The sequence below is a fragment of the Lates calcarifer genome, linkage group LG2 (genome assembly GCF_001640805.2).
Source record: "Lates calcarifer isolate ASB-BC8 linkage group LG2, TLL_Latcal_v3, whole genome shotgun sequence".
Classification (NCBI taxonomy): Eukaryota; Metazoa; Chordata; class Actinopteri; family Centropomidae; genus Lates; species Lates calcarifer.
Genome location: NC_066834.1, coordinates 25,640,267 through 25,666,172, shown reverse-complemented (window position 1 = coordinate 25,666,172; position 25,906 = coordinate 25,640,267). Strand labels below are relative to the sequence as shown.

The 25,906-nt window shown below is 40.6% G+C and overlaps 1 protein-coding gene across 4 annotated transcripts in view; it reads right to left on the bottom strand.

Annotated features, from left to right (window-relative positions):
* esrrga (estrogen-related receptor gamma a) overlaps positions 1-25,906 on the bottom strand; it is a 141,693-nt gene that overhangs the window by 96,557 nt on the left and 19,230 nt on the right. For all 4 annotated transcript variants that reach the window (XM_018666996.2, XM_051077459.1, XM_051077455.1 and 1 more), the window contains exon 3: positions 12,782-12,881. The gene's annotated coding sequence lies outside the window, so the exon portion shown is untranslated. The remainder of the gene's footprint in view (positions 1-12,781; positions 12,882-25,906) is intronic.

Genomic DNA, 25,906 nt, shown 5'->3' with positions numbered 1-25,906 from the left:
CTTTTCTTGTGAAGGTCACTGAAGAATAAATTCCAGTTAGGGTAAAAGGCTTGTTGCTTGTATCTTTATGCAGCTGGCAGAGGAGAATAAACAGCACTTTTACCACATGTAGATAGTGTGTAGGGCTTAATGTGTTGAACGTCAGTGGATATCAGTCGGCAGGTCTTGTGCTTCACTCTGCTCTACACAGTCAACATTGCATTTAACCCCTAGATGACATTGAACACCCCTACACTTGCACACACAATCTTTTGTACACTGGTGTGAAATACACACACAGAGAAAATGTTGACTTCAGAGCCCCCTCTCTAATGTGAAGAGCCGAGAAACAGAATTGAAATAACCTGTAAGAGATATGATTAGAGAAGAGGTCGCTTTTATCAACACATCCACTATTAAATCTCTGGTATAACTACGATCTCTGTGATACAGGGCCACTGTTACCCAACAACGACCTTCTAAGAGACAAAAATGTGCAGAAATATTGTCAATACATGTGTCTTCTTTTATCTGTGTAATTATAAAGTCCCTCATAAACCAAAGCACAAAAACCTTTTTTCCTAGGTATTACATGTATAATTAAGATTATTTCCTTGTACATTAAGTGATGATAAATTATGGACTTTACCTGATATATTCTGCCTCAGTAAAGTGATATAATAGTGGCATCAGAGCAACAATCATGGAGTTGTCAGGGATTCGCTGAATTCCCCAGGCACAGGGGCTTTCCAACCCGAGACTTGACCTTGGTCATCTAGTTGACATATAAAAACGTGGCCCCTCAACAGATTTGACTCAGGGTAATGCTACACAAGCAGAATTATTGTACAGCTGTCTTGTCTGACACTGTGCTTACTTAATTCCTATATTTTAATAATCCCAGAAACATAAGATTGTTGAAAGAGTTTTACTTTCTGGTAAAAGAACAGCACCTGTGTTCATTAGGTGAGTTTAAACGTTAGCCATCCTAATAAGCAGCTTAAGTACCAAAACGCTTTAAAGAGGAGGTGATGAATAGTCCAATCATGACTTTTATCTGTCTTCTGCTCATGACTTCCCTAACTTGCATGCCTTCCCCCCCTTCGCCAATCCTTCGCTCTCTCCCTCTCACTCCAAATTTGCTTGTTTACTAAGCCTGATTTCCTCCCTCTCTCTCTCGTCTCCATCATTCTTCCAAACTAATTCACTCCCGCGCTCTCTCTCCTGTCCCACCCGTCTCTCCCTTGTTCCCCCTTTCCCTCATCCTCCCTCCCTCACATACACACACACACACACACATCTCTCGCTCCCTCTCTTGTCTCTCCAAACTCGCTCAAGCACAACTAAGCCGGGGGTTTGAGTCCCAATGAGAGCGGTTAGGGCAATCAGTGCTTTTCACACCCTCTGATGTTCTTAAAAGGTGGAGGGATCAGACGCCCCTGCTGTACCGCCGCACTTCACTGACGCACCACACACACACGCACGCGCTCTTACATACACTCATACACAGACTCGCAGAAACCAGCTCACACACAAATGATTGCACACATATATGTACATACTCCCAGCATGGTCAGACACACTCACAAATCCACACTCACTTGAGAGCCCACATCCATACATTCGCACACACACACACACACACACACACACACACACACACACACATACACTGGGACAAGCCTTGTTGCTCTAAAATGAGCTGGTTTCTGGAGTCAAAGTTACAATACTGACTGCTATGCACCAGCTGAGAAAGACAAAATATTTGCAACAGGATTTTCATTACCTTCACATTAGAGAAAACTATACAAAACATACTCTCCTTACAGCACTCTGCAGAACAGAAAATCAAAAATAAGCTGGGTGAGAGAGTTTAAAGAAGACAGGATATAAAAAAATGTGATTTCTTCTGTTTGCAGATAAAATAATTGATAGATATAGGTATTATGATTAAATTTTGTTTAAAAAATTAGAAATACAACTCCGCTGTTGACAGAACTTTTAACTTTCTGTCATCTCTTCGTGGGCATGTCCATTTTCACAACACACTTTAAAACCTTTAACTTTAAAAGGTTGGTTATTTTACAATTATTTACCATGTAGAAATGTGAAAATTATAATGGTTTGATTTTTATATATTTTAAAAAAGCCAAAAGCTTTTGGGCAAGCTGTAACTGAAAAAAGTTTACAGAATTTTTTTTAAGAATTAAAGGGTTTGTAGGAATTAGTCACTTTACAGTATGGTTGGCTTTACAAAGAAAAAAAGACATAAAAATTTAGTATTGACATGACATAGAGCTGCCCCCCCCCCAAAAAAAAGAAGTAATAATAATGTTAACAACTTTAACAATGGTTTAAAATGGCAGAAATACACCTGAACATACAGTATACATAGGAAATGAGTGTGTGTGAGTGTGTGTTACCAGCAAGGTTTCGAATTAAAAGGCTTCGAATATAGTCCTTGCTGGTGTATCTTTCGGGTCTGTGGGATCAGGTGTGCATGATGGTGTGATATGGAATGCAGTTAGGAAACTGAATGTACAGCTCCATGCTCCCCGTAATGCGGCAAAGAGCAGTGACGCTATCAATTTACACCGTAACGGACAACACAGTCACTTTGCACCAAAGTGAAAGACACCAATGCACACACACACACTCACACACATACACACACACGGCCAGGCACAAAGTTCAGGGGGATTAATTCACTGCATCATGTCATCAATCCTACCTTACCCCCTATTGTCAGAAAGAAAAAAATTGCAAAAAAAAACAAAAAAAAAAAAACTGAAGTGCAGTGCCCCTAATACTGTGCTGTTACCTCCATCTTCTCTCCTCCTCTCCTCACTTTCACTTTCTCTCCTTTCTCCTTTTATTTTGACTCAATTGTCTCCTCTTTTTCTCTGCTACTCTACTTTCCTATCCTCTCTTCATCAATCTGTCCTCTCCCTGCAGCTTCAGCCATCCTGCCTTGATGAGCAGAGGCTCTTAGTCACATTGAGGTCAGTCTGTGCACACACAAACACACACACGCACACACAGACACACACAAACGCACACACACGCACACACAGACACGCACACAGGGAAAGGGTCATCCTGGCAGGGTTATGCTGCACAAAGTCAGCTTCCCATAATATGGCTGCTGTCGCCTGCATCACACCCTCATGATCCAATTAGGACCCTCGATTCCTCCAATCAGCTGCTGTGGCAACCAACGGGTAGACGAGCAGGCAGAGGCAGGCGGGTGGCGCCAATCTCGTAAGTGCTTTTAAGGGATTAGAAGGTGGGTGGAAAGTAGAGAGGGAGGGGATCACTTCTCTCTCTCCATCCTTGGCACTATGGTTTTGCTGCTGAGACCAGAACACTACAATACCTCTTGATTGGCCTGTCAAATTATTGTTGCACTTCCAAATACAAATGGAGAAAGTAGGGGAGGAATGAAACAAGAGATGAGGGAAAAATGACCACACTTTGACATAGAAAGGAGAAAAGATGTGATGAGTTGGGTAATAAGAGGGAGAAATGATGTACTTTAGGGTGACTGGCAGTAGAGAATAAAGTACAGGGAAAGGATGGAGATATTGTGATGGAAGGAGAGAGGAAACAAAGAAAGAAAAAAGGAGAAGAGGAATGAAAGGATAATGTATGAGCTCTAGAAGCTTGAAGTATGCAGGAAATGTTAGGTCAGTATGGTAAAGTTTTGTACTTCAGCAGTACTTAAACATTTTAATATTGCACATTTAACAAGGTTTCACACACACACACACACACACACACTCACTTGCACACAGGGAAAGGGTCATCCTGGCAGGGTTATGCTGCACTTTGGCAAAGTGCAATGAATATATTTTGGGAGCATTTAGCTTCAATCTGTAAACATTGAGTACACATGTTCATGTGTACATGTGCTAGCCTTTGCAGATGTATTCGTGTAATCCATTAACTTCTGGAAGAGATAAGGTTCAGACACCTGGCTGTAGTGAGAAGTTGTTATCAGACCTGCTAAAGGGCAGAGAACACAGGAAATCACAAACACTGTGAATTACAGATACACTATCTACAGTATATCTACTTTTTACTTACAATAGCACGCTAATTACTAACACTTTAAACTTAAAAAGTGTGTGAAAAAATTCACATATGAACACAGACACACACTTGCTGTAACAGGCAAACAGGCCTTTAGCCCTGCCTTATACACTTGTTATCAGTGAAATCAGTCAAAGTGTTAAATAGGCAGAAACATTATCTTTAATAAACCATTTAGTGAAGGCCAATATTTAGATCTCTGAAGAAAAGAACTGATTTTTTAGGAGCCATTGTCCACATATCTTGCACACACAAAGAGTTGTGTGTTTGTGTGTGCTTGACAGAAAGAGAGAGAGCATGGCATAAGGGGCACGTGTATAAGGCAAAAATGTGTGTCACGATATCTTTAGTCAAACATTTAATATCTATAATTGTGGTATAGAGAAAATACCATGAGGCTTGTAGTTGTAGTGAAAGTGAAGTGAGCATGAAGCGCGCACACACAGACACACACACACACACAGATGGATAGGCTTTAGACCAGTGAGGTACTGATACTAACACTGCAGCTGATAATATGCTCAGTGTCTTTTATGTAATCTGTGACCTCTCTTGACATTTGCTCATTCACCCCTCCTGACCCTTGAGTTATGGTGGCCTGTAGTTGACTCAGTTAATCAAGTTGCATTTCATAATACAGTGAGGTAAGCTGTCCAATTACAGCAGAAATCCAACAGAAATGTCAAGTAGGTGTAATTTATTGCTGTGCCCAATTCAGTAAAACAAGCACTGCTTTGTCATTGGCTGGGCTCTGCTTCAGAATAAGTGCTTTAGCCTTTCCAGCTGAAATGTCTGACTGGTTACAATGGCCACTGCCCATTAATACATTATGTTAATCTTGTACTACACAACACTGTGACACATTTACATATTCCCCTTTTAAATGTGACAGTGTGTGTGTGTGTGTGTGTGTGTGTGTGTGTGTGTGTGTTTTTCCCTTGAAAATGTTTACTGCCAATAGGGAAATAAAAATCCTTGGAGTGTGTGGAAGTCAGTTTACAGCACGTTGTACTACATGCAATCCCTGCAACCATTGAGGAAAATCATCCTCAGCCTAGTCAGACATGTGAAATGCAATAATGAACTAACACATTAATAATTAATTCATTCATTGGCAGTGGTCAGCAAGTAACCTGCATCCTGTGAGCAATGACTCCCTGATAACTAACTTTTATTTATTTAGTTTTTAAGGACAACACTGTTGTGCTAGTATGTGTTCCTTCAATTTAGTATGCTAGTATGCTAGTGTGTGTGTGTGTGTGTGCATACAAGTGTGTGGTTACCCACCACTGTGCAGGTTTTATCTTTCTCCCAAGCATTTTGCTTGAGGCGTCAGGACCTCAATTAAAGAGAACTGCTTGTAGCAGTCATGAGCTTGACACACATACACATTCCTGCATGTGTGCGGAATCACACACACACACACACACACACACACACACCTCTAAAGTATGAATATTTCACTATATCTAAGTCCTTTTACCTTGGAATGACCTGATTGTCCCACCATGTGTATGTGTGTGTGTGTGTGTGTCACTTCATTTCCATAGAGGTATGTGGAAGTGCATTCAATCTACTGCTCGAGCAAAGACATGGACACTAATACAGGCACAGAGGACTTGGTCCAATGACACAGAATATTCAGAACATTAATTCCCTTTCTGTTAGTTTTTACAACCAGAAAGGCATCTTGGTGGTTTAGTGGTGTAACATTTGTCCTATATTCACCACATCTTGGGATGTAATGTTACTCATGATATTAATCACGCCACACTTCTGAAATACCTACTACTATTTGCTAACCAATATTCAATAAAATTGTTATTACTTATGTATGAGATTCAATCAAAAAGATCTGAGACTGTTCCTGTTGCGATTGTGGCAGGTGATGCGCATGCAGCAGGTGCGAGCAATAATATTCACGAGTCAGTATTCTGCGTTACATTATGTGATAAACATCTGGACCTTTGTTACATGTTACACTTTGTGACTGCTTGCCAATGTGCATTTGCAATGTCACCATGGAACAGAAGCAGGACAGTGTCAAAATCTGCGAGGATCTCCATCAACAGATGAGCCAACCTTCATGTTGAGGATCATCACCGGTGATGAGTGGTAGGTTTGTGGCTATGACCCAGAGGCCAAACAGCAGTTTCCAAGACTGAAGAAGGCATGTCACGCTCGTCCTTTTGATATTTTCAGGGTTGTACACTGTAAATTTGTCCCCAACAGTCAGACTGTCAATACCAAGTTATACTGCACCGTTCTGAAGCATCTGAGGGAGGACATTTGGCTTAAAAAAAAACCCTTTCACTGTGTGTTTTTAGGGGCAACTTTTTTGGCCACACCCACACAACCATCACTCTCCACCTGCCCTGCTTGTCGAATTTGGCTCCCTGTGACTTCCTGCCTAAAAATTAAGCTGAAGGGCTGCCATTTTGACACAGTGGGTGCTGTCCGGCATAAGTCGCAGATGATGCTTTACACAGGACTTCCAGAGAATATTTCATACATGGCAGGGTCACTGGCAGCACAAGGTGACTACTTTGAAGGGGACAGCAGCCAAATTTAAATCAAGTATAGATTTTGTTTGACTTCTCTGTTCCTGATGTACAGTAGAGAAGACAGGACAAATGTGCATTGCATCTATTCATAATTATCATTATAATGTCACACTGCATTTTAAAATTGCATGGCACTAGGTTTAATTCCACTGAAGCTTTACTGGATTGCTTTATGGTAAAACAAGAGGGCACTGTTCTTCTAGCACCAACAGTACTGAAGCTGTCAGAATTTCTCACATTTTTAGAAAAAAACAATAAATGTCCTAATTCAACTTTAACCCTGTGGTCACCTTCAGAGTGCGCTTGTGCATCTTTGCATGCTTGCATGTTTTTTTGTTTTCTAAAAGCAATTAAATTATAGGTGTTTTATACAGCTGTCACCTACTTTAATAGCTAGAGTGAGGCAGCGCACAAAACACACACACACACACAGACACAAAGGTAAAATGAGAGCAATAGGGGAATTGCTTTTTCTCGCTCTTTCTGTCTCTCTTTCTCTTTTTCCATGGTCATTTAAGAGGCCCAGTTAAAAGTGTCTCAGAAAAAAATGCTACACACATTCTGTGTGCATTAATCAACTGCAGCAGCCTCTCTCTTAGTTCTCAGCCCCACATCAATTACAGAGCTTTTTAAACAAATTCCCTTTACTGAGGTGAGGCAGGGAGGCAGTTAAGGAACATACGGGGAGGAAGGCGTATTAGAGTTAACTGCTACGTCTATGACAGATATTCCTCATTTTCTGTAAAGGAGGAAATTCCTTCAAAGTGAGGTCATTGTGGCTGGTCCTCCTTCTTTTAAAGAGATGCATTATTTCAGGTGTGTTATTAAGAAACAGGTTAGGGTGAAAGTGAAGGACAGACTGGTACTGCAAAGAGTTAGTCCACAATGAGAATAATAATTTAAAAAATGCTTTAAACACCAGCCAAATCCACTGCCCCCACATGGAGGGATAACAGGCAGGAGAGAAGAATGAGGTGAATCCAGAAAAAAACCTAAATGTCCCTCACAGCGTGCTGCTTGCTAATTTTAAAATGAATAATGAAGGAAAGGGACCTCTCTTTGCCAAACCTGACAACTCATTCTTTTCCCCGTTTTACCCATGTTTTCTCTTCAGACCCTTCTTCTTTTCCCCTAATCCTCGCTACACTGTACCCTCTCAACCTTCCTCTTCCTCTGTGTCCTCTTTCTCTTTACCCTGTGCTTGCCAAACACCTCTCTCTTGTGTTCACATGAAAGACAATTACACCCAGTGATATCAAACCCTGCAATGACAGTTAGTGTCCACACACACAGAGCAACAATCCACGTCTCCTACACCACGGAGCTCTCTGTTCACTCCTGTGGCTGGAGAGAGGAGAGGAGAGGAGATGAAACGAGAGGAAAATCTTGGGCCAGTTAAACAGACCGTCATTGTGTCATTTTTCATGCATCTCTATTCAGAATTTATTAACATAAAGCCTGACAATTGGAGACGGCTCTTCATTTATGGAGAGAGAACCAAGAGAGATAGTACATATGGCTACGTGTCTCTCATCCTCTATGAGTGTCTGCCTGTCTGTTGATGATCCTCAGCAAAACCATTTGATAATTCCATTAACAACACTAATGATTTGTAGTATTAATCTTTGCTGTTTCTTTTAACTTTTCTACTTTTTGTGAATTTAAAATCTACTAAGTCATTGGGTCTCAGTGATGACCTAGGGGTTAAGGCGCTGATCACTGGCCCCAGTGTCCCTGGTTCAGCTGGGGATGTGTGTTTTTTGACTTGTGTTCTCCATCTCTCTCTCTCTTCCCCTATTTTGTGTCATCTCTCTAATGAAGGCATAAAAATGGCAAAAATGCTTTCAAAAAGTATCCATTAAAAAATTCTATATTAATTAAATGAATGATTAATTTAGTGAATGAATGGATGAATGAATAAGCAAAGAGCTCCCCTCCCACCAGAGTAATCAGGCTATTGATCAACTCAGCTTTTCTCATAGAATTGACCATTTCTTATAGATTATCAATGCGTGGGCCACTTAGGCCATTTAGAGGTGACTAGGCAGCAAGAGCTATGTTGCTACTAATGAGCATGGAATTGAGTCACATTTAGTGGAAAGTACATCTTTGTGTGTGTGTGTGTATCAAGTGCTGCAATCATGTATTTAGAGTAGATAAAAAGTGATAATGCATTGATTTTAGTAAATACTTGTCTTGTTCTCACATTATTATGCTGGGGCAGATTTGATAATTAATCAAATGTGACACACAAAAAGATGCGGAGAAATACCAGAGGTTAGCGCACACATGCTAAGCTGAGTGGTGGGAAGGGAAGGGAAACCCGAGCTGGACCAGGAGTGGGATAACAGAAGTCCAGGAATAGTGGCAATCGATGGATGGATAGATGGGTAGATGGATGGATAGGAGGGGGTGGGTGGGGGAATGGAGGAGAGGGGATGAGTTGAAGGGAGAGATGAGTGGTCTCCTGGGTGGAGTGGTGATAGTCTTGCTGAGTGTCTGTGAGACCAAATCCTTTCCAAACTGAGGGGAGAAAGGTAACAGGAAAAAGGAGAGGAAAATAGACAGGTAGGGGAGGTAAGGTAAGAAAGGAGCAGAGAGGAGAAGAGAGCAGAGGAGAAATGAAGCCAAACAGAGTCAAGATGATGATGAGGAGGAGAGAGGAATAAACTGAAAAGAAGTGTAGAGGAATGCATAAAAAGAAGGCATGGGAGGAGAAGATGAGAAGAAAAGAACTGTATGAAGCTCTGCTGGAAGTCTGCAGAATTTGTCAACTTTAAGCAGATTTTTCCAACAATGTCCTCTAACTGAATCTAATTGGTCTAAAAATATTGTTTAGCTTCTCCTGCAGTATTTAAATTATTGCATCACCGTGACATTTTTATGAAAACTAAAATTAGGCTTATCAAACTTCAAAACAAGCTGTAGTGCATGACTCAGCAAAGGACACGTTATAATCATTAAAATATCATTATAATATAGTTATAATGAGTGAAGGAGTTGCATAAATTGTCATCTAGTCACTACACTGATAACAAGATAGTATCCATTAGGATCTGTGTGATCCAACTCAGCAGTTGATCGATTGATCATTCACATACCACGCTCCCTTTGCAGGAATATACCACCTCTGCCAAACAAGTTCCTTCAATTTTGTTATTATTAAAACACAACAATATCTGTCAAAGCTATGCTGTCCAAATGTAAACACAACGCCTTGTAAGATAAGACAATTTCTTTAATAAGTAGTGCACACACACACACACACACACACACACACACACACACACACACACACACACACACACAGCTCCAGAATAGCTGTAAAAACAGGTATTGATGAGAAGGCCTAGTCAATGACCATCAGAGGAAAACAGAGACCGCCATTAGCCAGCCAGTCAATCGCTAAAGCATTCTGGGTAATTCTAGCACACACATACACCCAGACACAGGGATACACACATCGACAGCAAGAGGACACCCCTCAGGGGCATCTTAACCACACACACACACACACAAACTTACACACACACACATACACAAAAATTAAGGCAGGATAGCACTTATTCCATTACTTCGCTATTAGCTATTTCCTCATGCTCTTTGCCTTTCATCTTGCTATCTCCTTCTTCTTCCATTCATGCTGTTCACTCCCTATCTGACTGTGTTTGCCCTCTTTTTTCATTCCCTCTCTCTCTCTCTCTCTCTCACACCCCCTTGTCTCTCTCAGGGGTAAAGTGGCGGTTGGTTGTTCCTAGGGGGTCTTAACCAGCTCTCATTAGTGCAGTGCAGTAGTTTGTGTGTTTGTGTGTGTGTGTATATGTGTGTGCACAAGTGGTGAGGATGATTGTGCATTAGCCAGCCAGCTAATCAATGGGAAAAACCACTGAGCCTGGGCCCCTGCTTATGTTACCATCAGTGCTATTTATAGGGAAACACACATGTCCACATACACACACACATACACACAAAACACAAAAAGCCATAAACTGTCACACACATTGTTGATATATCAAGTTTGACTCAGGTCTTTAAATTCAAACTCAACTCCAATCCGATAAGGTTCAGGAAGAAAAGTCAGTGTGACAGCATGAGAAGGACATTAAAATGTGTGATTATATGGTATCAACTGACATGCTGAATTCTCAGTCTAAACTAAGTAGTACCATTCACCAGTGTGACAAAATAGGCAGTGGATAACAGTATCCAGAAGACAAAAAACACATACAGTATACCACTGACTCAAATCCTCCTCCTAAAGGACGTGTGGCAACAAAATTCTGTTTTTTAAAGTCATTTCATTTACTGTGGCCCTCACCTGCAGACTGACTATTCACTCTTTTTTCTCTTATTTTCAATACACACTGTGCCAGATTGACAACTCATTACACTGTGTATTCCTAATATTCAAAGCTATGCCCATATACTTCCATGTTTCATGCTTTGAAATGTTTACATAACCGGCACTCTGGTGGCCCAAAGGTCTACGAAGGATACCATGTAACTGCAATTTCCCCGATTTGAATCCGACCAGGGACCTTTGCGGTTTGTCACCAACCCCGACCACCCCCACCCTACCCACTCTCTATTCCCCTTTCTCTTCTCCTTTACTGAACTGTGAACTGTCTGGAAAAGCCAAAAAGCATTCTTGAAAAGCTTATGAAGTGTTATGTCTTTGTTTATCTCATATTGCAAGTTAAAATTATGTTAGGTATTCTAAATCCAAATAATTACAACAATGTAACTTTTTCTCTTTGACTCCTTCCACTGTCTCACCCTCCCACTGCTTCTCCCTCTGGCTCTCCCTCTGCCTCTCCCTCTCCCTCTCCCCCCTTATCTGTCTTTCCTAGTGGGAGTGAGACAGATTAACGTCAATGCTGGTTTTACTTATCATACTGTAGCCAGCACAACCCTGTAAGGGATAGAGTGGAGCAAACTGCAACACCAGTCAACACAGCACCACCACAACTGCAACAAAAACATGCACGCATACTGTACATAGACACGTTAGTCGGAACACTTCATTGATGCACTGCATGTTCGGTTGGTGGCTGTTGATACTGAGACAGAGAACCAAGTGAAAATGTCAGTTTCTTTTCTCATGTATCCAGAGGTTCCTTCTCGAAACATTTAAAAGGCCTCATGTGGCTATGAGAAATCAGTATTATCATCTCAACTCAACATACAACTCAACCTTAAAAAACACTTTTTGTTCAAGCAGTCCTGTATGGAAGTCAATGGCATAGCTTACATGCTATATGTCAAACAATCGCCCACCAAGTTCTAATACAATTTGACTGATTTTTTCATATGTTTATACACGTGTTTGCTTACGTGAATGAATATGCGCTGTGCAATCTCTGAGGCAACAACGCCCTCCCATGTGTATGGGTGCACGCAATTTTATGCGCACGTATCTTTATGTGTCACTCAGAGGTCCCCCCCACCCGCTCTCTGATACACAAACACACAAACACTAACATTCACACACAAACAGTTAGAGCTTAATGAAGCAGAACTCAGCCTGGTGCCCATTAGCTTGATAATTAATAATTTCTCCCTGCCTCCTAACACACTTATCAACTTGCAGAGGAGGTTGTGTGTGTGTGTGTGTGTTTGTGTGTAGAGGTATGTGTGTCTGTTGGTGCTTGCCAGTGCTTGTGCACTTTGGCAGATAAGAGATGTGGTTGTAATGGTATACATGTACAGTGTGAGTACATGTGTGCACATATGATCGTTTGTATGTCACTGTTGTTGTGAAAAAAAACTTCATCTAGAATATATAAGCTATTTAAACATCATAAAAAAACTAATACTTGTTATAGCTGATAGAAAGTTGATACGCTAAGGATCAAAGGTTTTCACATGACAGTGATACCAATGATGTGAAAGTCAGATCAATCGAAATTGACTTAAAAATAATGTAAATATCAAAAAGTGTTGAGAATTGTTTCACCGAGTGGTTGAACAAGCACTTTATCAGCAGCAATGACATCTCTAACATACACTCACAGATCTGTCACTTGAAAACCCTCCACTACTCCTTAGACTACATATTTACCATCACCCAGCTGCTGCATTGTCTGTATTTCAAGAGAGAAAGACACAGACAAACAGGGGCATGTTTAAGATTGCAAATTATGTACCATGACGTTATGGACTGGGATCCACTCTGCATCCTCCTTTTCCTCTTTTCTCCTGTTCCTCTTTGTCCTTCTCGCTGTTGTTTATTCTTGCTGCCGTGATCTAGATATTGTTGGAATCAGAGGGAGATACATAGACACAGACAGAGAGGGAGAAAGGGGAAAAGGAAAAGGAGACGAAGTGAGAAAAAGACAACAGCAATGCTACAGTTTGCTCAAGAAATGAAAGGTCTCAATCCATTCAACCAACTTCATTCCTTCCTTTTCTCCTTCTGTCTTTCCTTTTTTCATTTGTTTGTGTTCCCCCATCGCCTTCACTGCACTCACTCTACCTCCATCCCCTCCTTCACCTCCCTTCTCTCTATCTCTGTGAATAGAACATCAAAAGCCTCTGAGTTAGATGGGGAGTGACAGTGTTTGCTATTGGTATGCAGGAAGACATGTCTGCTCCAAAGTGTTAGTCTAAAGGCCTCGGCTAAGTGTTTGTCAAGTCTTAAAGCCATTGTTCTCCTCTCCTCTCCTCTCAGATCTCAGGCCTCTCCCTTTCTCTCTCTCCATCTCCCTCTCTCGCTCCACTTTTGTACTTTGATGGAGCATTTTACTGCTCTGTGTGTGTGTGTGTGTGTGTGTGTGTGTGTAGTGAGGCTGGCACAAGACAATGTGCGTGTGTGAGAGAGGCTGTGCAGAAAGAATGTTTTTAGTTTTATGATTATGTTTCTATGTCTAGGCATTTGAACAATAAGCAAAATCCATCCACTTGTTGCAACTGGTGAAGGCTGGATTCTAACAAAGATTTATAAAGTGAATTTATATCTATGTCAATGTGACAGAATCATTTTTTTTTTTTTTCCCAAAGCTTCATTGATGAACTAGATTTTATTCTATGGTTGCAGTGTGGATAAAAAGCACTCCCTATCTTTTTATTTGTGAAAATACATGAGTCAGAACCATGAATCAAATGTGTCTCACTCATCAGAATTACAGTATATGAGGACAATAGTCCAAAAAAGCCTCCTGTTAGTTTTGTGTCATCTGGCTTTTAACTCTAGAATATGTATTATGTATTGATGAGGTGAACCCATGTAAACAGTTCATAGATCCCAGTAAGCTGACCTTCAGGAGAAGCTACACTGCCTACATCATAATGCATCAATAGCAGTTTCTTGTCTCATGTGTACTATATGTCAAAAATGATGTTTTCTCTATTGACAAAATACACACAACCCATGCTAGCACACACACCATTTTAACACTGCATGCACAGCTTTCTCCAGTATATCTCTTTGCTAGACGAAACTGAACCGAACTAGAAAAACAATATGGAGGAAAGCCTAGAGCAGTTATTCTGACCTTCAGTCTGTGACTGTCCATCTTTCATCCACCACTGGAATGAATCATTTCCAGTAGGGTTGAGCAAGTGTCTGCATTTTCATATTGTCACAACCAGAGATTTTGCCGATCTGGTGGATTAACAGAGATCATCCTCGCTGCAAGCAGATTTACCACCCTCACCAGAAACATCTCCTGTAAATGCATGGTGGGGAACTGATTTCAGATTCTGTTCTCTAGTTTTAAACAATTTAGTTTCTCAGTATTGGCAGTGAAGAAGAAGAAGTGAAGAATCAACTGTCTTCTCTTCAATTGTTGATAGCCAGTCTGAGCAGCACAAGCCAAATTTTTGGTCTCAATTTCACAAACCTGACATAAGTTTTCTCCTGACATAAAGCCAAGCTGGTTGTTAAGTCATTCTTCAACCAAAGAAGAAAACACAATGTATAGAATAAGAAAACCATGCACACAATTAATAACATTAGTCCCTTTGGATGGTGTTGAGCTCTTTCATTTCCTTTTCATCCCTCCATATCTTGACCTATGTCAGTTTTTCTTGACACTCTCTCACCCTCCTCCTTGCTTCAATCTCTCCCATCTTCCCTTGCGTGCATCCCTCTGTCTTTCATTGTTAAACTTGGTCTGTGTGTGTGTGTGTGTATGTGTGTATAAACACTACATTCCTAACAGGGTTAAACTCAAGGCCTGGAAACAAAAAGCAGCTCTTTCTTTGAAGTCCAACCCAATGTTCTATAGGGTGGAACTGTTAATCACTGATAACCCTGCAGCATCTCATCTCTCTTTCTCTCTCCCTGTGTCTCACCCGCCCTCTTCCATTGTTGCCCTCCTCCGTCTGTGTCTCCTCACCTCATACCTCTCTCCCTTTCTTATTGTCTTACTGGTATTTCTCTTCTCCCTGTCCCTTTCTCCCTCTCTCTTTTCATTCAGTCAGTTTTCACAAGAGAGTTTGCATCTTGTAGTGGTGTTTGGCTGATCACCACTGGTATGTGTGTGTGTGTTGTGCTGGTAGGTACTGTCAGTGGTGTGGCAGTGAGCCTAGTGGTGCCAGTAAAGCAGATTATGAGTTGATTTTGGCGAAGGAGGATGGTAATTCCTTTAAACCAACAAAGCCGTTCCATTAGCCCCCCGCTGGTGTGCTGAAAAACAGACACTGTAATGCTCCCAAAACACACGAGTGCACAGCTAAATATACACACTCATACATGGCACTGTCTGAAACCATGTCAATTTGCAAGTAAGCACTCCAGAACTGTCCCATAATATTGAAACATTTACTATATGCATACATGTACACACAATCACAAATTTACAGTTTGCTTCTGATCACACATGCATACACACACAAAGCAGACAGACATAGTTAAACCTCTTTAAAGGCAACACATTCATGTGTGTCGGTACAGACATACTCTGTTATGCTGTTTTTTGACATGGGTGGGAATACTGGCAGTTTGCATACGTAAAGGTATGAGGTATAAGTTTTTTATCTTGATGATGTGATGGAGATGTGCTTCATGTAACAGCTCACTGTAATGGTCTCTGCTTGTATCATTCCTTAATGCAATATTTAAAACTGATCCACTTACTAAATAGTGCAGATAATGTCTATGTTTTGTTGCACAGACCGTTTTTTTTTTAAGTATAGCACCAGTGGAAACTTTTACTGTAGAGCAGCAGCAGCAGGAAATGTTCAGCTTGGACCACAAGTAACTTACAGTGCTGATTTAGATGTAAATCAGTAAATGGTATATTAAGGCTGTTATCTAAAAGTACAAACAAAAACAGTGAAACTGAACGCCAGATTCTCTACAGCACATATCTGACTCAGAGGACAGAGCACAGCAAAACTTAAAGTCTGTGTAAAGCGGTAATACTAATGCATTCTGAGTCAGTCAAGCCACAGAGAAATGTGCTATTAACCACCCAGCTAAATTTGAATGGTTAAAAACCTGGCAATTATATAAAATTAGGTTTCAAAATCCTGAAAAAATGAGAAGCTGTCTCTGCTCTGAGACACTGGGGGAGTGTCCACTGAAGGCGCTGAAACCACGCCACTCTGACACTGTAGCACAGTGACAGTTAGTATCCATTCAGTGCTCATGTTTGACCTAGAGTCCAGTTTGGAGCCTGAGGACAGTTTCTTATTGATTTTTAATGTGTAGTTACAGTTTTATTGATCGAATGGCCTGTCTGTCTTTCAAGGACTCAAGAAACAAGTTGCTCTGTTTATACAGTCATATTACTGATGTTTATTAATATAGGAAAACAAAGTATAATGATATCACACTAATAATAAACTAACTGTGCTAGTAATAACAGATGTGTTATTATGGCAACATGTGTGTTACTGCCTCACTCTAACCAGTTTGATCCCTTATCTTCAAGAGAATACACACACAGACACACACACAGGCAGACAGTGAGCAATGTCAGCGGGTGAGGGCCAGGGAAGGAGATGGTCGGTTTGGCCCTGATGAAAGTTTGTAAAACTTCACTGCAGAGATGGGTGTTGGTGATGTTCTTCAGCTCTCCATCAGCGTGGCTCTTAAATGAATCCATCTCCTCTTAATGCCTTTGAAAATTGAAATAAGGTGACGACCAGGCTGTTCTGCAAACGCTGGCATTCAGTAAGGATGTACTTGCAGAACGACAGTATAACTAGCTAGCAAAACCTATAATAACTCACAGTGGAGCAGGAGAGGCACTGATGCTAACATAGTGCTAACATTTATAACAGTTACAATAATAGGGGCGGGGTTATGCCTGCATAACAAACAAGTTTCTTCGTAGGTGTGGTTAAGTTTAGACAACTAAAGGAACATCTCCGATCTTGTAGTCACACACTTTTTTTGTATGCCGAGTCTCTTTAGGATACACACTAGTGCTTTTACAGAAACAGAAGAAATCTAAGTGAGTGTTATGATAAAAATGTTGCTTAATTCAGCTTCAAAAAATCTAATTCATGGCACAGTTGATGGACAGAAGCAGGCACAATGGGACACAGACAGTAGAGCTGACACACTGGCAGGCAGACTAACAGACAGAGTGGCAGGCAGACAAGCAGACAGTAGATTTAGGCTCCATGACCCGCTGCTGTGGGATACACACAGAGACACACACAAACACACACACACCAGTTGGGATATCCAGACTTGCCACCGAACAGGCTTACTTCTGTCGTGGGAAGACTGGTATCCCCTTATCAACGTGTGCACACACACACACACACGCAAACCCATACACACACATGTACACACACACGTACGTATGTGTATGTGGGTGTGTTGAGAAGTCTCTGATGGCAAGGATTAGGGAGTCTTGACTCTCTCAGTCTCTCAGCGAAGACACAAACAGCACAAAAACATGGTCTCACACACACACACACACACACACACACACACACACACACACACACACACACACACACACACACACACACATGCAGAGGTGGTGGTACGGTACAGAGTGCTGCTTTGGATTTCACTTTACTGCTTGCTACAGCACATATTTGACTCTACAAAATGTTATATGCAGTAAAATCCAGCTGATTTGTTGGGGAGTGTGGCACACGGGCAGGTTATTTGCTACAGTACAATACAGTGAAAATAAAATATGCTGTAGTACAGGAACAACGTTGCGCACCTTATTTATTTCTTGACTTACTATGCCAGTTTAGCATATAACTGTTTGAATGCTGTATTTTCGAGACACAAAAAAATTTCATTGGAAGACCACGCCACACTTAAAGTGCGATGGGACTTTCACAATATTAGAAACACCGGTAAACATAATGCACTCGCGTACAACCACACCACCCACTATGACCTCAATTATAAACATAGAATTATTACCTTTCTGACAGTGTCAACAAAAAAACTTAAAATGTCTAAGGCTGGTAAAAGTACAATTCATGGCTGAACTGTTGTATTGCATTAGACTGTACTATGTGTAAAGTAACCACTCAGTATGTATATAATTCAGATTTAAACGTTATCCCTAATTTTAAAGTTATGAACCGAAAAAGTGACTGGCACTCTTCTCTCCCTCAGAACTGTTGCTTCACTAATATTATTTCATAAAATAATGCTGTTTTAGAGACAGACAGACAGCCATGATGCCAGTCTTACACATTCACAGTGATTCTGTGAATGTGAATGGTGAGCATCTGGATTCCGGTGGACAACCCTCAGCAGAGACACAGAAAATGAGAGAAAGAGAAATGTAATGGCAGGAAATATAGGAATGGGAATAGCACGTCAGAATGAGAGAGAGGGAGAGAGAGGGAGAGAGGACAGGATGACTCTTAGAGAAAGAGAGAAGGAGCACTTAACCCCTGGTTAGTGGGGTCAGGTCCCTGTGGTAGTGGGGGAAGAAGGTCCCTGCACATACACACACCCTCACCCACACACACAGAAATACAGACACACACTGTAGTGGCACATGCATATCCACAAAATCATTCACACACACTGTGGATCTAGATGCAAACACTTCAGTGGTTTCAATTCTTGAGGGGGACATCTGGACCTGAGAATCGCATCCTAAAAATCTCCCTCTCATTCCCTCTCTCTCTTCCTCAGTCTCACACATATACTCAAGGGGCATGGCTTTCCAAAAACTCTGGAAGAAAAAAAAAAAAAGATAACACCTGCATCTCCCAAACTGCTGGCTATCCTTTAAAAGTTGACCACCATTGTCATAGCTGAGAGTCCCAATATGTGTGTGTAGTTGCACACACATACACACACAACATACAATACACAATGAGACAGGAGAGAGAGAGAGAGAGAGAGAGAGAGAGGAGGAAAGTCAGACAGAAGAAACACAGAAATAGAGACAGAGAAAAAAGAGACAGAAAAAATGAACCAGACAGAAAGAAAAAGAAAAACAGACAGATACACACAGAGCAGAAAGAGGGAGCAAGTGAGTGCAACTCAGAGAGAGAGAGAGAGCATCAATTATTTAGTGGAGGTAACGTGAAGCTTCCTTGGATCAGGCAAACTGCTGGCTCTTCCCCAGAGAAAAGAGAGAATGAATTAGGGTGAATTTATTAGAGACTGTGTGTGTGTGTGTGTGTGTGTGTGTGTGTGTGTGTGTCAATGCGGTCCAGGCACCCACCTTTGCTTCTGCTGTTGTGTGGGTGTATAGCCAAAACACACACACACACACACACACACACACACACACACACAAACAGATCCTGAGAATCTCAAGCCTGTTTCCAGGTTCATTAATAAAACAGCAGCTCTTTATATGTGCTCTTCCCCTCGCTGTCTTGCCTTTCATCCTCTGTTTGTTCACACACACAGTGGGATTTCACTGCATGTGTGTGTATGTGTGAGTGTGTGTGTGTGCCTAAACTCCGACTGGGATTAGGGGATGGCCCGACTGTTTGTTCATCAGTCAGACAATAGTCAGCCCCACTGTGGTACATATAAAAATCTGATCTCTCTTTCATCATGGGTAAAGGAGAACACCACTCAATTGAAGCCTTCCTGGGCTTTTCTAGGTAAATTCTTCCTGTTGATTCAGCCATTGATCACCATTTTTTCTCTACTGCACTTTATTTTTCCGTAAAAAGATATTTTAAAGTAAAATTAATAAATTATTAGTAAAAGTAATATAATAAATAGTGCTGTCTTTTAGTCTTTTAGTCTTTCTAGTTTTTAGCTTTCCCATTAAAACTGGTCCAACACAATGGAGCTATATATATATATATATATATATATATATATATATATATATATATATATATAAATATATGTGTGTGTGTGTATATATATGTGTGTATATAGACATGAGTGTCAGAAACACTCGTAGACACACACAACACACATACACACACACACTCTCCTACCCCTTTCATCATCTTAATTTCAATCTATATTACTCTTTCTATGCTTCTCTCACTCTTCCTTTCTCTCTCTTTCTCTGTCTCACATACAGACACTACATAAACATTTTAAAAGCTCTGGACTAGAGAGGGCTCATTCTGCTTTACTGAGATGGAAAATATGAGTCAGAGCAACAATTTCCTGGGTATTCTCCCTCTGTCTACCTCTCTGTCTGACTGTCAGCCTTTCAGCCTGCCTGTCTCACCTTTCCTCCTCTCTGACACAACTTTACTCTTGCATCATAACTCTATCCTTGTGTTACACCATCTGGATGTCTCACACACTGTCAATCCTTACTTTATATTCTTCATTATCATCCTCATTATACAGAAGACTCAGAGAAGCAAATTCCTAAATTCTGCCTGTTTTGTCAGTTTACTGTGTAATTTATTGCATTTCCATGACTTGTGTGAATGTCCCTGATTTGCTGAGGCAGGGAATTTAAAGACAAAACAAAAAGACCGTTGTCTAAATTTTACTAAGTAACTTGGAAGTCAAAATTATTTGAATGATTTCTAATCAACGACGGGATGAAGGGCCTCAAACAACATATCCTCAGACTACAGACATCATGTGCACTGAGACTGTGACTCATTCTCTCTTGCCCTATCAGCATACAGTCCATTATTTTCCTCTTAGATAACACAAAATAAATTAAACCAGCCACCCTTGCTGAATGCACCGTGACACCAAACTATCTAAAAACTGCTGTTATATTATGGGAGAGCTCTGTGTTTCTATATTAACCAACAGTGACAAAAGGTTTGGAATGGGAGTACCAAGTGGGACAAGCACTTCAGAACCAGCAGCTCCTGCATGTCAGAGGTTATTTCTCCTAGAAACACAGACAACAGATGAAGTTCAGCTGAAATGGATACAGGTTTAATCACTGTTCAATCATTTGAGTTGGTAACAAAGTAAAAAAAACTGACATTCATTACTCTCTCAGTGGAGGGCAAACAGACTGTCCTGTTAATACAATCTTTTTTCTTGTGTCTGATTTAGATTTTTTATTTCTCCCACTGCCTATCTCATTCATTTCCTCTTTCTTAAGCTCCCTCTTTACTGTTCTGACTCTTTCTTTCTATGTTTCTCTGCCATCTCTACAAACCAAATGTCTTTCTCTCTACCTGTCTGTTTATTCCATCTCTCTATGTTTTGTGTGTGTCTAACTGCATTTGGAGCGGCAGCAGCTGAATACCGAATATAAATCTGTATGTGATGTATGTAAGCCTCATGTAGGATTGTGTGTGTTTGTGTGTCTGCGTGTGTGCCTTTGTGTTAGTGTGAATTAGTGATTGTCTTAAGTCTGTGAATACATATGGCTGACTCAGTGATTCTGTCTCCAACACAGCAGCTGCATCTTATCTGCACCGCTGTGACGTGTGTGTTTCTCTGTGTGTGTGTGCCTGTGCACAGTATCTGGAATAGGAATCTTAACAGTTTTCCACATTAGAGAAGGGGAAACGTCAGAATGCTATTGTAAGAGATCCACTTCCTGTCCGATAAGCAAAAATCTCTCTCTCTCTCTCTCTCTCTCTCTCTCTCTCACACACACACACTAAGAAATCCTGACAAGCAAAATTTGCTTTCTCTTTCTTTCCTTTCTTTCTCCTTCTATCTTTTTGCCTTCGCTCTTCATCAGTCTCTGTTTCTCTCTTTTCCTCTAATAAGCAGAGGTTTGCTACTGAGGGCAGACAGGGCAGTGCAGATGAAAGAAGAGAGAAGACAAGCACTCATAAGAGAGAGAGAGAGAACAGTAAGTGTATGAGGGAGAGTACAAGAGCAAGATTGCAAAACAGAGAGGAAAGATCTTTTTTTTGTCCCCTGAATGTCCATATTGTGAATAAAAACTGACAAGTACAACTGTAGAAATCAAACTAGATACTGCTTTGTTAAATCATTTGGGCCAAGAACTGAAATGGGACACAGGTGTGACTATGACTATCAGTGTTTCATTGCCAGTTTCCATACCCCTACTTTATATGAGCAACACAAGCAAACACAAGCATCAGCAAGAAGATTTGCTTCTTATCTAATGTTTTTAAATGTGCAGGGCAGGACAGCTGTCACCAATGGCAGCAGGAGAGTCCTCAACATAAATTCATCATAGTGGTGGAATTGAGAGACAAAACAAGGGCAGGTGCTTCCATACAAGTCATGCAAGGTTGATTAACTATTTGATGAGTATGAGAATGGTGTGAATTATATGATGACCTTTCCTGTGTCAAGATCTCAGTACAATATAAAACCAATATGACCTTTTGTAGGAGATTTTGGGGGAAAGTGTTAGAACTTTAAAAATGAGGGAATACCTTTTGGCGGAATAGATGGATAAAATAAAAAAACACAATAAAACAAATTCAGATGTTGACAGAAGTGAAATATTGTTAAATCAATGACACTATAGACTATCATTACTTATATTCAATCTGGAAGGTCTATGTTGGTTTCAGACTAATTGTAATTAATGTTGGCTGTAGCTTGTGGCTATGTTTCATTCTGTTTAGCTGGGCATTTGAACTTGCCAAGTACATCATCCATCTTTCCTCTGCTTCTCTTATTCTCTCCTTTCTTCCTCCTCTTTCCTGTATTCCTCTCCTTCCTACCTTCTTTCCCCTCTTATCCTCTCATTTGACCACTTCCTTACCTTTGTCCCTCTACTTTTCCTCAGATCTCCCTGTCTTCTCCACCCAGCCTTTTCTCCCCTCCTCTTTTACATCCTCTTCTCTTTCATCCTCAATTCATGTTCTCTCTTCCTTCTCCTTACCATTATTCTGTCTGCTCTCCCTGTCCCATTTCCCCAGTTGCACCATTCATCTTATTCTACTGTCATCCTTTCTTTTTTCTCATGCTTTCCTCACTTTCCAATTTAGTGCCCATTTTTACTTCCTCATCGTAATTTTGTTTTCCCCTGCTAACTTTTCCTTTCGACCCTTCCAGTTGACCTCTGTTGACCCTTAGTGTTAATCATGGTAACTGTGTGAACTATGTTTCCCCCTGCGGGACTGCTGGTGTCTGTGGACCACACAAATTGCCTCAACCTGACTCCCACTCCAACCCTCTTCTCTGTCTCTGGAGTAAAGACCAGGGCCTCTGGTTTAATGGTGTTAAACTGGCAAAATTGGCTGCTAAAACCCCAGTATGTTTTCACCAAGGGACATAAAATGTGCTTTTAGGGCTCTACATTAGTGTTCAATCATTTTGTTGAAACTTGTTTAGACAACTCAGTCTGTGCACACTATTCATAATAAAATGTCACCAGTTTCGAATAATTTGTTAATCTTGGCTACTGTCAGCAGACCGGGCCAAGAACAAATTAGAGCAATATCAAAATGCAGTGCTTTTCCATTATCATCTGAGTAAACAGTGCATTGGATTGGTATGATTGTGCCAGTTTACCACTCTCAAATATAGATGTCCTGATCAAGTGTTTTTGGTCAGTCTACAACCATGAATCATACCAAGTCCAATCTTGTCAGTCTTTGACAGAGTACAAACAACTGCCATGTTTAATATTGGAATGTCAACAACTAACTCTCGAAATTTGTCTAAGTAATGAAGGTCACTGGATCTAACGCCAGCAACATTTTGTAACTGTAATTGTAATTTATTTATTTAAACAGGGACAGTGCACAATAAAATATTATCCTTATATAAAAGAAGGAGAGATGCCTTGTACCAGGTTTTAGCAGCATTTGTTACCAGTAAAAGTGTTGATCAGCTCTGGCTACAAATGAGAAGCTGGGACCAGAATGTTTTGTCCACTTAGGTTTGCTGAGGAGAGATAATGGATTTGTTACTAAGTTTTCTGCTAACCTGCGTCTGAAAATGTTCACATTTACATACTGTTAGGCAGTTGGACAGAAGAGCTGAGTACAGTAAAGAAAAGACCTGCATTAGTCTATGCTGAGCCACCTTATTTTGGCCAATAATCACAGCAGTGAATGAAAAGGGACATTTCTGCCCTCAAATTATTATATTATCTTATAATTTCAGTGGGTCTTTATTTAACTGAGGCACATGTCTGTCTCTATACTGCGTACCTTAACAAACAGCCTATTGTAGCCAAGCACCAAGACTCTGTGAACATTAAAGTTATATGCTATGGACCAGAAACTCTGCAGTCACTGTGTGTGTGTGTGTGTGTGTGTGTGTGTGTGTGTGTGTGAGAGAGAGAGAGAGAGAGAGAGAGAGAGAGAGAGAGAGAGAGAGAGAGAGTGTGGGTGTGTATGTGTAGGGGTGGGGGGCTACATGTATTAGCCTGTGGGTCACAGTAGGCCCATCTGTTGTAAACCAAACTGAATCAAACACACAGCTAGAAAAACTCTCCCTCAAACCTGACCTCACTGTACCCCTTCTCTCTATCATACACACACACATGCAGTTCATACATACTGTATATACAGGCTGCATGTGTCTCCATCTCCATAGTTTTCCCATTAGCTTGTCATGTGAGCCTAGAGTATGAAACATGTCCTTGCTACCATAAAATGCTCATTGACAGATTACATCTATTTTTTTCCACATGCAAACATGTCAATGTATGTATCAAATACACAATTCACACACTCACCTAGTAAACCTTCTATATAGGTTACATGTTGTATTCTTGACTTGTGCAATATTAAAAAAGCTAATTAATGTAGCACAAGTTAAAAGCAAGAATGAAGAAATGCCAACAGGAAACTACCAGACCGCTACACAGACTACAGTCATCAATCACACTCAAGTAAAAGCTCAGATGGGCCCTGTCCATGGTGCTGAGTATCTGTATGAACAGCATACAGTGACAAACTGCAGCAGCTCTGACTATAACACAGAAACAACTACATTCAAGCAAACAAGGCACATTTTATTTGTAATATCACCACATCAACAACTGTACAGTATGTTTAAGCAAAGCAATGGCAGGCTATTTTGCCACAGGTATCAGTAATGATGATAAAATAAGTTTTGTTCGACATACTGCCTGCTGGTATTTGAAGATGACCAAAGTCCTTCAAGGTGGAAAAGTGTTCAATAACAACGTGATGTTCTTCTCACTGGTCTTCCACTACAAACTGTGTGGCCAAGTGGCTAAGTGACCAAGCTTCTCTTTTTGTTCCCTGGGTCTATGATTAGATTCTGTTTTCTGTCATACTTTTAGTCATTTGTTTCAAAGGCATATATTCCCCATTTTAAATTACTTCAGACAAAATTTAATCTGCCAGAGGAATAAAATATAGTATCAGTTCTGAGTTATTCAAAGAACTTTATTACTAAATTACTAAATGAATGCTTTAAAAAATTAAATTGGCATACATTTTAATCATAACACTTTTTACTGTTTACATTTTTTGACCACCTCTGAAGAAGGCTATGAAAATGCCCAATACCAAGCGTCCCTGACACAACTCATCCTCCTGAAATTGCCAGTGTGGAGCATGGATACATTGCACTGTGATCTATTTCAGCTGACATGTCTTCTGGGCTTTTAAACAGCATTTTATCTTTACGCTGCCTGGGAGCAAAACATATAAGCTGCACCACAAGCTCACTGGACCGCGGCCTTTGCAAGGAAAAAAAAAAAAAAATTAAAATGAGAAATTTGGGTTTTATAGCTGCCAGAAGGCACAAAGCACAGTGGCTCCTCTAGACAGTTTGGAGCTTTACAAAGACACTATAGGCCATGGCCGACGTGGCCAAAGTAATAATAGCTGCATAAAAACATACAACTGAGGGGGGGCGAGAAATAAACTATCCTCAGTTTATGTACTTGTGAGTGGGAGATGCATTTTAATAGCAAAGTCTATGAATTTTAGTCATTGTTTAAACAATAAGCTCTAACCATTCAGACCATTAAAAAAAACTTGTTTGCTCCACTGTATTTGTCCCTTTTTAT